The following is a 12088-nucleotide window of genomic DNA, read 5'->3' on the forward strand; positions in this document are numbered from 1 at the left end:
TACGGAGGTGGGTTTGACTTTTGAGCCTTGCCTAAAAAAGGCAGTATGGGGGCAGCAAGAGCCTTGGCCAGTATTCAAAAGCCTAGGGGTGACAGGTGCAATGGTGAGCATCTTTTAATTCTATTGTTACCAGGAAACTTTAAAAGAGGAAGAAAAGGCAACAGGTTGTGAATTGACATCATTTTGAAACTGGGCACTATCACAAACAGGTTGAGGAAAGAAAGATCCAGAACTGGTCTCCAAGCATTTTCTTTCTTTGGGGCTAGGAACATCCTTAAATAAAACCCTTTCCCCACCTGGGAATGAGGAACCAGTTCTATCACCCCTTGGGACAAACATGTGATGAAGAACAGGAGGAAACAAAATAGTCTGATCTACAAGATGAGGAATGATCCTCTGAAAAGGAGGAATTTCCTGCCACTGCAATCAGTAACCAAATGAATGATTTTTAGAACCCATTTGTCTGAAACAATCAATTGCCAAAGAGAAAAAAATGAGATTTACACTTTCTGGAGGAGAAAGAGGGCCAGAATGGAGAGGGTTACAATGTCTCATGAACAGCCATTTAGATTTGTTGGAGTGACCTTGGTTTTGGGGGGTTTGAGACTTCCTTTTGGAACTTACTTGCCCCTTCTTCCTAAATGTCAATTTACTTGAATTCTGCTGAGACTGTTTATTCTGTTCTTGTCAAAATTAGATGAGGAGAAAGAAAATCTCTTAGACAATTTGGAAAAGGATGGCTAAAAAATTATAGAGATTCCCTGGATGAGCTTACCTGTTTCATCCTGCTTTTTGATCACCTCTGCAGCAGAGGGGCCAAACACCAACCCCTGGATTCAGCAAACCTCTGCACAGGAATAGCTTTTTCATGCATGGAAGGAACCATTCCCATACAGCACGGCAGCAAGCCATGCATATTCATGAAGGCATGCTGCTATACTGCTAAATGGACATGGATCTGTGTACAAGTGCAATGGGTGTGTCTGAAAGCAGAGCTCTCACAATACGCATGCCCCCTGCACACCAGAATTGCTGTTCGGCAATATAAAATGAGTGAAAATGCTCTTAACAGACCTCTCAGCTGTCCCTGATCTTCACAGACGTCCCTGATTTAGACTCAGATTAGGTCTGTCCCTCTTAATCCCTCTTAAACCTGGTGACTGCTGAAGAAAAGGTGGTGAATTGCCCTTAATAAATAATGATAGTAATTTAGAGGTATAGACGTTTTACGTCAGAACATCTATATTAATCCACATTCTCTTATTCTGCAAATATTTCAAGTGAATAGTACAAATATGTTAAATATGTCCCTGATTGTCTCTGATAATTTGAGGATTTGTCCCTGATGATTTGTCTCTAATCAGTTGAGAGCTATGGCTCGTAATACCCCCAACCCGTCAGGGTAAGAGATCTTGTCAAAGCCATATGGGACAATCGTCCCACAAAGCAGAAAGTTGATAGAATAACAGATTCAGCATTAACAGGGATATTCTGAAGGGTACAAATAAAAAAACACAACTAATAATTTTTTTTTAAACATGCAATAAAGTTTAAGCATAGCTGCGCCAGTGTGCCCGTTGCTTAGCTGTGCTTAGTCCAGCTTAAACAACACAATAAGTTAAATAGCAAGAGACATCCATCATAAGCAGTACTGCAACAGTGTAGTGGTTGGACCGTATGCTAGTAAACAACCATTCTGGGTGTGATCCCCACTATAACCAATTTGCAGTTTACATGTGAAAGCAATACATAAACATTTTTTTTTATAATTAGCTACTAAATAACACGTATTTGTTAACCAGAGAGTACTGTAGAAGTCCAGATGTGAGGTGTCAGTTTAATAAAGTTGTGAAACCTCCATATAAACACAAGTGCCCCATACAGTATAGTCGCACATGAATAAATGTAATGAAAGCACAATTGGGGATGTTAGGGACAGTAGACAAATGTATAATATGTAATGAATGGTGAATCAATCCCATACAGCAGATAGTTTATAAAAAAAAAAATAAGCAATGCTAAGCATTGCACAGCTTTGCTGAGTGGGTGTAAGAACTGTGTACATATGAATACTAAGCAATGAATAGCCCAGCTAAGTGGATTTGCCCATTGGTAAGCAATGCTGAACCTGCCCCTTTAAGCACTGCCAACCTTAGCTAAGCAGGTTTGCCTGTAGCTTAGCTTAGCTCAGCATATTTAAAACCATTCAATCACGTCAAAGGGCAGGAAATTGGCTGTATTTAAAGCCTGAAGGTGGGAATACAGCTCATAACTGCTTGCAGCTTCCCACTGTAGGCAGTATAGCGGGTGTTGGTGAGGGCATGCTCTTCCCAGCGCAGTGCTGGGTCATACAGGAGTCCAAGGTCATGGTAGGACTCCTGGTAAATAACTATAATGAGAGACTGCTGCAGGGCCAGTACCAGGGCTCCCAATATAAAGCAGAAGCCTGTAACCATCTCGCCCATGATCTCACCAGTGCCACTGGAATCCCTCGGACTGGTGAGCAGGTCCAGCACCACTATGCCGACTTGAAGCAAAGGAAGAGGGAGCTCTTGGATGAGTGGGTCCAAAAAGCAAGGCAGAGGGGTGATGTCCCAGCAGTGTGTAAGTATTCATCTCAATAACTGTTTACCAAAGTCCAGCCTGTGTATGTGTTGGATAGGTATACTTAACTATTTCTCTATTCCCTTTACAGCTGCAGCTGAGTGGGCTGTGAATCAGGAAGCCCATGCCAGTAGCTTACAAAGGCTGTGTCGCGAGGCTGGTGAGTAACAATCCTGCTTGTACTGGTCATACCAAATAAATATAAAGTAGTAGAAAGTCACCTGGCAGTATAAAAACTGTGTATGGGTTGTACTGAATAAACCAGACAATATGACAGTAATAGTCCCATATAGGTGATATTTCAATAAAACCGTAACTGCCTGGCAATAAAGTTCCAAATCCCGGACTGGTTGTGTTTACTCTGGTATTGTATGGCATTTAGTGTTGCATTCTCTGAATAGTAATGTTGTGTTAACCACTGTTACCTACACTGTGCTACATAATAAATATGTCTAGGAATGTCTGTATAAGACTGTTGTAAGTACAAGGTTAGATTGTACAACCAAGAGAGACTTAGACATAAAACTCTGAAGGAACAAGCAGCAGTTTCTAAATAGCTCCCTCTGATGAAATGCAAATTGTTGTATTTTTAGCACACACAGCCATGGTTCAAATCCTGGGAGTGGTACTAAGCTGTATGCATAAATTTCATACCTCTCAACTGTACAGATTTGTGCAGAATGTCCAGATAATTGGCTCATATCTTTGGCCTGTTCCTCTTTCTCCCTGGAAAATCACTGGGATGATCTCAGAATTGTAGTCATTAAAAATGACATACATTTGAGTTTCAGACTTCTAATCCTTCAGAAAATGTATATTAAAACAAATCATGTCACTCTAGCAACTAACGTTTATAAGAGCAATATTCAAAATATGTCCCTATTTGTATCCCCATGTTGTCAAGCTTTGTCCAGAGTTTGTGCGTTAAGAGATTCAGAGGCATGTGGATATTTTAACTAGGAATCTCAGAATATGTGTAGAAACAGTTAGGTAGTGTTAACAAACATTCCCCCACAGGTCTTTCAGATATGAAAACTGTAACTGCCTGGCAATAAAGTTTTAAATCCTGGACTGGTTGTGTTTACTCTGGTATTGTATGGCCTGACATGTAGCATTCACCAAGATCTGATATCAGACTAGTACTGTTGTGTCAACCACTACTTCTCACACTGTGCTACACAAAAATATGTCTAGGAATGTCTGTTTAAGACTGTTGTAATTACAAGGTCAGATTGTACAACCAAGAGAGACTTAGACAGAAAACACTGAAGGAACAAACAGTGGTTTCTAAATAGCTCACTCTGATGAAATAGAAATTGTTGCATTTTTAACAGAAATGGCCATGGCTCAAATCCTGGGAGTGGTAGTAAGCTGTATGAATAATCATACCTCTCAATTGTACAGATTTTCCCTGAAAGTCCAGATATTTGGCTCATATTTTTGGCCTGTTCCTCTGCTTTCCTGGCAAATCACTGGGATGATCTCAGGATTGTAGTCACCAGATAATGACATACATTTGAGTGTCAGACTTCAAATCCTTCAGAAAATATATATTAAAACAAATCCTGTCACTCTAGCAACTGTCTAAATGTTTATAAGAACAATATTCAAAATATGTCCCTATTTGTACCCCCATGTTGTTAAGTTTTGTACAGAGTTTGTGCATGAAGAGTTTGAGAGGTATGTGCATAATGTTAACTAGAAATCTGGGAATATGTATAAAAACAGTCAGGTAGTGTTAAAAAACATTCCCTCCACAGGTGTACCAGGTAAGAGAAGTAGAATTTAGCCATAAGACAGTTGACGTATACACTTGTGTACAAACATACCACTGGCCAAACCAAGGCCATAGGGTATTGTAATAATACCTGTAGATGATTAGAACAATGATCATTAAAGTTGTGAATACTGCAAGGATATACAAGTTGCTAACTGACATCTCTCTCTCCCCCCACCATATCTGCAACAATAATCTAAACATACAAATCACTGGGTATGTTTACACCAAATCTACTGTTGGGACATATGTCCTATTGTTCAACAAATATTGAAATGTGTTTTTATTAATGTTCCATGTTGAAATACTATCATCGGTGGCCTGTTGCTATCAATGTAACCTGCATGCCGTTGTAATGGCCACTGTGGTTCCATATATGCATGTGTTATGTTTGCTATGCAACTGTTCCAAATCTGTTGTTTTGGGTTATGGGAATATCTATGCATGCTGTTATAACTAATCTTGGAATGTGTTGAATATAACTAACCCACATGTGTTCTAAAGCTGTAACACCATAGCACGTTTGGGAAGGCCAGTCCCAGTGGACCCACCTCTCCCACTTCATCTGGTCGTGGAACCGGGACCCAGCAAGTCTGGAACCCACCTCGGGAACTCCTCATCCCCTGGTCCTGCACCACCTTTTGGGTGGAACCGCCTCAGGGGATGGGGCTCATCCCCCCTAGGAGTGGGTGTGGACAGGATCCTGTCACCCGAAGCCAGGTCCAGGATTTGGTGATTAGAAAGCTCCGAAAGGAGATTGGAGATCTGCTTCATCAGCTTGAGGGCTGCTTGGCACAATTAGAGGGTTAGCCTGTCTTTCCTGCTCAGCCCCCAGCACAGCCACCTTTGGGGCTGTGAAGGTGCAGTGGTGACTGCCCATGGGTGGGGACCTCAGTCCCACTGTTTTCATTTGGGGGCTCATGGGCTTCCGATTTCCAAACATCCATCCCAGTCCAAGGTATTTATCCCCCACATGTGTAATATATCTCTCCTGTATGCTGTCTTGTCTGTCTTCCTACCCAACTTTCCTCCCCAAATATACCTACTATACTTCCCCAACATCGCACTCTTACCTTAAAAAAAAAGTCAATCTGTTCCCCCAAAATTTTGCCCCATACATTGTCCATTTCACACACATGTCCACTGGACACATGTAATCTGGTCTAATTGGCTTAACCACACATTATTTTTGTTCATACCCCTCTCTCAGGGGTTTGAGTGTCCAAATATACCTCCAAAAGCAGTATATATGCACAGCTGTTGCTATAGAAGAAACTGACAGCTATGGACCTTCCCTACACCAGTCCTGCACATCCCTAGCTACTTTCCTGCTGTCTTTCCCTCTTTGTGCCCCCCTTTACACCACTTTCCTATCACCCCTTTTTTTCTTTTCTTTTAAAGAAATTAGCATGGGGGAAAGCGGGAGTAAGGTCTTTTAAGCAGTAGCAAGTGGGATTAAGCCTGTTTGCTTGGTGCTAAGCAATGCCTACACAGATTAAGCACTTTTCAATATAATTGTCTGTAAGCATATTAAACTGGAAGTTAGCATGGCTTACCACCACACAAACCCACTTACAACTGCTTAAAAGTGCCTTAATCACTCTGTATCCAACATATTTTGTTCTGCCTAGCAACAAAATAATCATCCCTGAACCCAGGACCCTTTACACCATAGTCAGAGCAATGTACCACTACTCCATCAGAGCTGTACTACTGACTGTTTTTCTTTTTAATATAGCATTCAATACAGGTATAGAATACTATTGAACAAACACTGTGGAACCAGCATGTTTATAATATATAAATATACAAATATAGATGTGTATGGTGATAGATGCATATGAAAAGTGTATACATCAGATATATGTAGCTGTACATACGAAATTATACATATATCATAAAAATAATATAATCTGTGATATCAAACAAGAAATATACTGATATAGCAATAGGCATATATAACAAAATATATAAATATATATATATATATATATATATATATATATATATATATAAATATATGGGTCCCATTCAGAAGACCGAAACGCCGATTCCCCGACGCGGAAATCACCGACGCCAGATGACCGACAGGTACGTATACCGACAGGGTGATTCGCCGACAGTGGAAAGACCGACAAGGGTAACCTGCGATCGCGACCCGGTAAGTGTGCGATAGTGACGGAGGTAGGAGTGGTCAGGTAAGTGAGTTAGGGTTAGGGTGCAGGTAGGTGAAGTGTGCGTTAGTGTCGGAGCTTGGGCTAGGGGTGGGTAAGTGAGTTAGGGTTAGGGTGCAGGTAGGTGAAGTGTGCAATAGTGTCGGAGCTTGGGCTAGGGGTGGGTAAGTGAGTTAGGGTTAGGGTGCAGGTAGGTGAAGTGTGCGATAGTGTCGGAGCTTGGGCTAGGGGTGGGTAAGTGAGTTAGGGTTAGGGTGCAGGTAGGTGAAGTGTGCGATAGTGTCGGACCTTAGGGTTAGGGTTTGGGTCAGGGCTAGTGTGTATGGTATGTAGTGTCGCGTGTTGTTTACGTTCCGTGTGTCGGTGATTTGGTGTTCGGTGTTTTGCGTTGTCAGGTTTGTGTCGGGTTTGTGTGTTTTCGGTTATTTGGCGTTGGTGAGTTTTGTGTCGGGAATCGGTGTCGGTGTTTAGAAGTAGACCCAAATATATATATATATATATATATATATATATATATATATATATATATATATATATAAAGGATAAATATATATTAACATAATATATATATATATATATATATATATATATATATATATATATATATATATATATATATATATAAGTATATATATCTGGGTACATATATAGCTATACATAAATATACATATACAGAGGTATCTATATATACATATATCTATATCTATATATATATACAGACATACATACATATACATATATAGATATATATGCATATATATATATATATATATATATATATATATATATATATATATATATATATATATATTTATATATCTGTGCATAACATGTACTGCAGTTATACCCAGCACCATACCTCCCCTCCCCTAAGTGCAGAAGATCTGGACAAAGGCTGCACAATGGTGGGGGGGGCAACGGACCAACACTAGGGACACAATGTACATCCTGTAGATATAAATGTAGAATGTCACTACAGGAACAGGGTGTGTGTCAGCATACATGTTCAGAAGGATGTCAATTATGAAACTGTAATGTATTTCATCATATACTGACAGACATCCCCACATGATGACAGTGATTCACCACAGGAAGGAATAAAATGATACTGTTCAACAGACCAGAAATATGGGCAATAAACGTGGACAGTCTATAACAATCTGGCCGGTGACAGGTATGCTCAGAACAGCTGAGTGCAAGAAAGCATAACCAAGCTTGACAAAAGGGGGGAGCCCTGAAAATGTGGCCATATCTGACATACTGGTGTAGATGAGCTGACACATGTGATGCAGTAACTCCCTCCTGTCTGTTCCAACATCTATTGAGTGAAATGGCAGAAGTCCAAAACCTAGTGACTTCCCAGGAGTTAGTCATGTAAATCTTCACATCCCCCCACTGATGTGTCAGACATACACAATGCTTATGTGGGCCATGCAACACTACACATCTGCCAAATATCTAGACATAACATCACATTATGGAAAATACATTGAGCTGCTATCCATGTCACCAAGCAATATTCAAACTACAGGTAGTCTGACACAACAAAAAAAGCAATCTTGCTGTGGTCGAATACACATATAATTGCAAATATACCAGGCACTCCAGGGATGTAACAGCACTGAGAGACAGACACCAGTGTGAAAATGCATACAGTATAAGGAGTGTGTGAACCAAACTGTCAGCATATTTGATACTCACACACTACCCCTACATATAATGGCCCAATACACAGTGTAGTATGATGCCTGTGTTATGTGGCATGTCACAGTCTTACCCTACAAAAATGTAACACTTGATAGATCACCAGAAACTGGATCTGCATGCAAAGGTGGATAGAAAAGGAAACATAACACTTACATCTACCCCCCCCAAGAAATAGCATATTCACAGTACACTTTGGGGGGTGGGGGACAGAGGAATGATGACAATGCAGGGTGTACAGTTTGGAAGGTGGATAGGTCTAACTACTTGGAAACACCAGTTCAGGGATGTGAACATCACACACTCTGCTATGTCCAGCCCTGAATCCTGCCTGTCTGTGCAATCCCACAGTCTGCAACCAATATAATGTAGCCAGTCACACTACCCTAACTTTCTTGGGTGGCATAAGCAAATCAGTCTTGTTGGCTAGGCTTACTTAGGCCCTTGGGCCGATAGCCTAGTACCTACCTGTGAACCTATGAACCTATGAACACTGCTACACAATCCTGACAGTATGTCAACAATAGCCAGAAATAAGCTTCTCAAAAAACAGCAAAACCATGCCAATAATTGTCAAGAAACAGTATAAAATAAAAAGCAGTATCTGTTGGTTCACCGACACACTTTATTGGAAAAAACACAGCTTCGGTTAGCGCTTTCATCTCCTTCACCTCTTAGAGACTTCCTCAGACTTAAATTAATCACTAATTACATTCATTAAATACCCTAATTGCTTACAACTTAAAAGCACTATCCAATCCAGATTAAAAAAGCCATTTCACATGATATAGTAAATCTAAAACTCATAACAATAAAAATAGTGTAAAATCAGTGTCTTAACCCTTTTCTTTTCAAGTACATAACAAATTATTTTCTGTTGTTAAGCCCAGGATAAAAACATGCATTTAGCTTCACTTTCCAGCAGTATTCCAGCCATCCTAACTCTTCATCTACATTAATGGTGTTATTAAAGCTTTTCAGTGCTTCCAGCAATAGACATTTAAAATTAACTTTGCATTTATTTTCTTTGTAATGTTTACACATGGCATTTTTGTCATCACCACTGGCAATAGCATACTTATGCTCATAGATTCTTCTATTGAGCTCCCTGGTCATTCTCCCTACATAAAACGCCTGGCAGTCCATGCACATGAATAAATAGACCACATTTTTGCTTTTGCATGAAAAAATCCCTGGTATTCTAACTGAATAATTGCCCACTTCAACTTCATTGGAATATGTATACAAATAATTGCACATATTGAAATTAAAGCATTTAGACATTCCTTTTCAACTTTCAACTGGTATATTTCTGTTCAATTTCTTCTGAAAAAATATTTGTAATGTTTTACCCTTTTTTGAACAAATCTAGGCCCTGTACCAATTTTCTTTATTATTTCATTATTAGCCTTGAAAATTCCACAGTTTCTACTAATAATGCTTTTAATAGATTTGGAATCAACACTATTTTGTACTGCCAAAGCAGTCCTATGAGTAAAGTATTTTCTATGTATGTTGTCACCATTAACAGTCTCTCTTTCTTCTATGACCTTATCTAACATGCTGTCCATTTCTTTTTCTGTACTCTGTACTCCATTCTTTTACAGAAATTATTTGCTTCTTCTAAAAATTCACTATCATTCTTGGTCCTTAAAATGGGGAACTATGATATATGTGCTGTAACAGAGACCTGGTTAAAGGCAGCAGGAAGCACCCCTGCACTTCCAGCCTATTACCCATTCCACATCTCTTGGCTGCAGAACTGTGACTGAAGCTCCAAAGGTGGTGATGTTTCCATATTCATTAAGGAGGCACACACCTCCAGAGTGTTGCCCAGCTTAGGCATTACAGATCCTGCAGGCATAGCTAACATTGGATAGGACAATGGTTCAGGTCGTAGCCTGCTATAGGTCCCCAAACATGTCCCAACACTCACACTCCATGTCCTTAAACACCCTGGAGGATGATACTGTCCAACATAATACTCACATACTGGTTGACATCAACTACTCCACCATTAATGGTAATGCTACTCATGTACCAATGCACATGCCCATCACATCTTCCTGGTCCTTCCTAACATGGGCGACTGTTGCTCGACACCAATAGACAACCCCCCTTTGTTATATCTGAACACAAATTAGTCACCTTTGGAACTCCATGCCCCCCATGCACAGGTAACCGCCATGAAAAGCCTTTCCAATACTGAATATGGCCTCATAACAACAGAGGTGGCTAACCTCACGGCAACCATGCAAATGGAGACTAGGTGCATGACAGCTGAATCAAACAACATTGCACTATGAACATGTACACAAATGCATGGGTACTGCCATACCCACTACAACCAGGACCCTCACCTTTAATAAAAGGAAGCTGATCTGGTGGTCCCCTGGCATACAGACATTGTACAACAGAAGGATGGAACCAATATGGAATAACGTGAAGTCCTAAGACTGGAAATCAACACTTATCTGCCTCAATTGAAGGCTGAGATCCCTCATCAAATACTACAAAGTTAGCTGTGATAACATAATTTGAGCACATAGTGAAGACAACCACAAAATCTCATACTGTTATGTTAAGAATCTCCATGGCAATAGTGAGATTTGTTCTAAGCTACTAGACAATGGAACATCCCAGACTAAGCCATAAAATACTGCCAATATACTGGCTGGCATCTTGAGTGCAAACATTACCACTCTCCCCCCCCCCAAAGTACCAATCACAATACCAGTACACCTCCAGGCACCCAGTATTACTGTAGCACAGGTTAAAACACCACTGTCCAAGGCCAAGAATACAGCTTCTATGGGACCTGAGAATATCCCTGGCTGTGTTCTACATGAACTACAGAGTGACCTGGCACCTTACCTGTGTGCCGTGTTCAGGCAGAACCTCACCTCAGGCTTTGTCCCTACTGAATTGTACACTGCTAGAGCCACCCCTCTCCACAAATGAGGTGTAACTACAGACCCTGCGAAATACTGCCCCAACTGCCTGACAAGTCTGTTATGTGAAGCTATGAAATGCATCATCATACACCTAATAAACAGGGATATGGGAATCTGCAAACTCAGGATCACACACAGTTTACCTTTGTGAAGGGAAGGTCATACCTGCTCATTGCACCTGGTCATCCTCTTGGTGTCAGTCATCTGAGCTGTGGATGAAGGCAAGGTGACACATACAGCCTATATTGATCTGGCCAAAGCCTTTGATAACATTCCCCACTCACTAACTAGGCGGGAACAGAGGAACAAACACAGGGGTAGATTGGACATACTGGTGTCATACATTGAGACAGTTGCAGATGTGGCTGGGTTTGTTGTAACATCCTTTGAGGAATATGACATTGGTAATACCCATAGATGTGTGTATTTATTGACTGCATTTCCCAGAGTTCACAACTGATATACCAAGGACACCAACTGTCTGGCAAACACACAAAACATTACAAGCAGACATGTGGCCAGTCTGTGGACATCGTGACAGTGGAGAGGTATGTCAGAGACATATCACTGTGAGTCATGATGTCACACACTAAATGCATGTCCACACAAACCCTGTCAATCTATCAATCCACCATGTGTATAACAGCACTGATGACTTAGAATCTGTTCACAAATCTGGGGATATGTCCTCCATGTTAGTTGGCTGTCTCCACATGTCCTGTCCTGTGACGTATTGCCACCCACTGTATGTGAATCTGTAGGCCACCTCCTCTGTAATGTTCCTCACACAGGCAAGGAAATGGGGTAAGGTCCACATTCAGGAATGTCCCATACATTGGAACTAGCAGCAGTATCCAGGCCCACAGCACAATACA

Source organism: Protopterus annectens, chromosome 1.part0, assembly GCF_019279795.1.
Source record: "Protopterus annectens isolate FY-2018-M chromosome 1.part0, PAN1.0, whole genome shotgun sequence".
Classification (NCBI taxonomy): Eukaryota; Metazoa; Chordata; order Ceratodontiformes; family Protopteridae; genus Protopterus; species Protopterus annectens.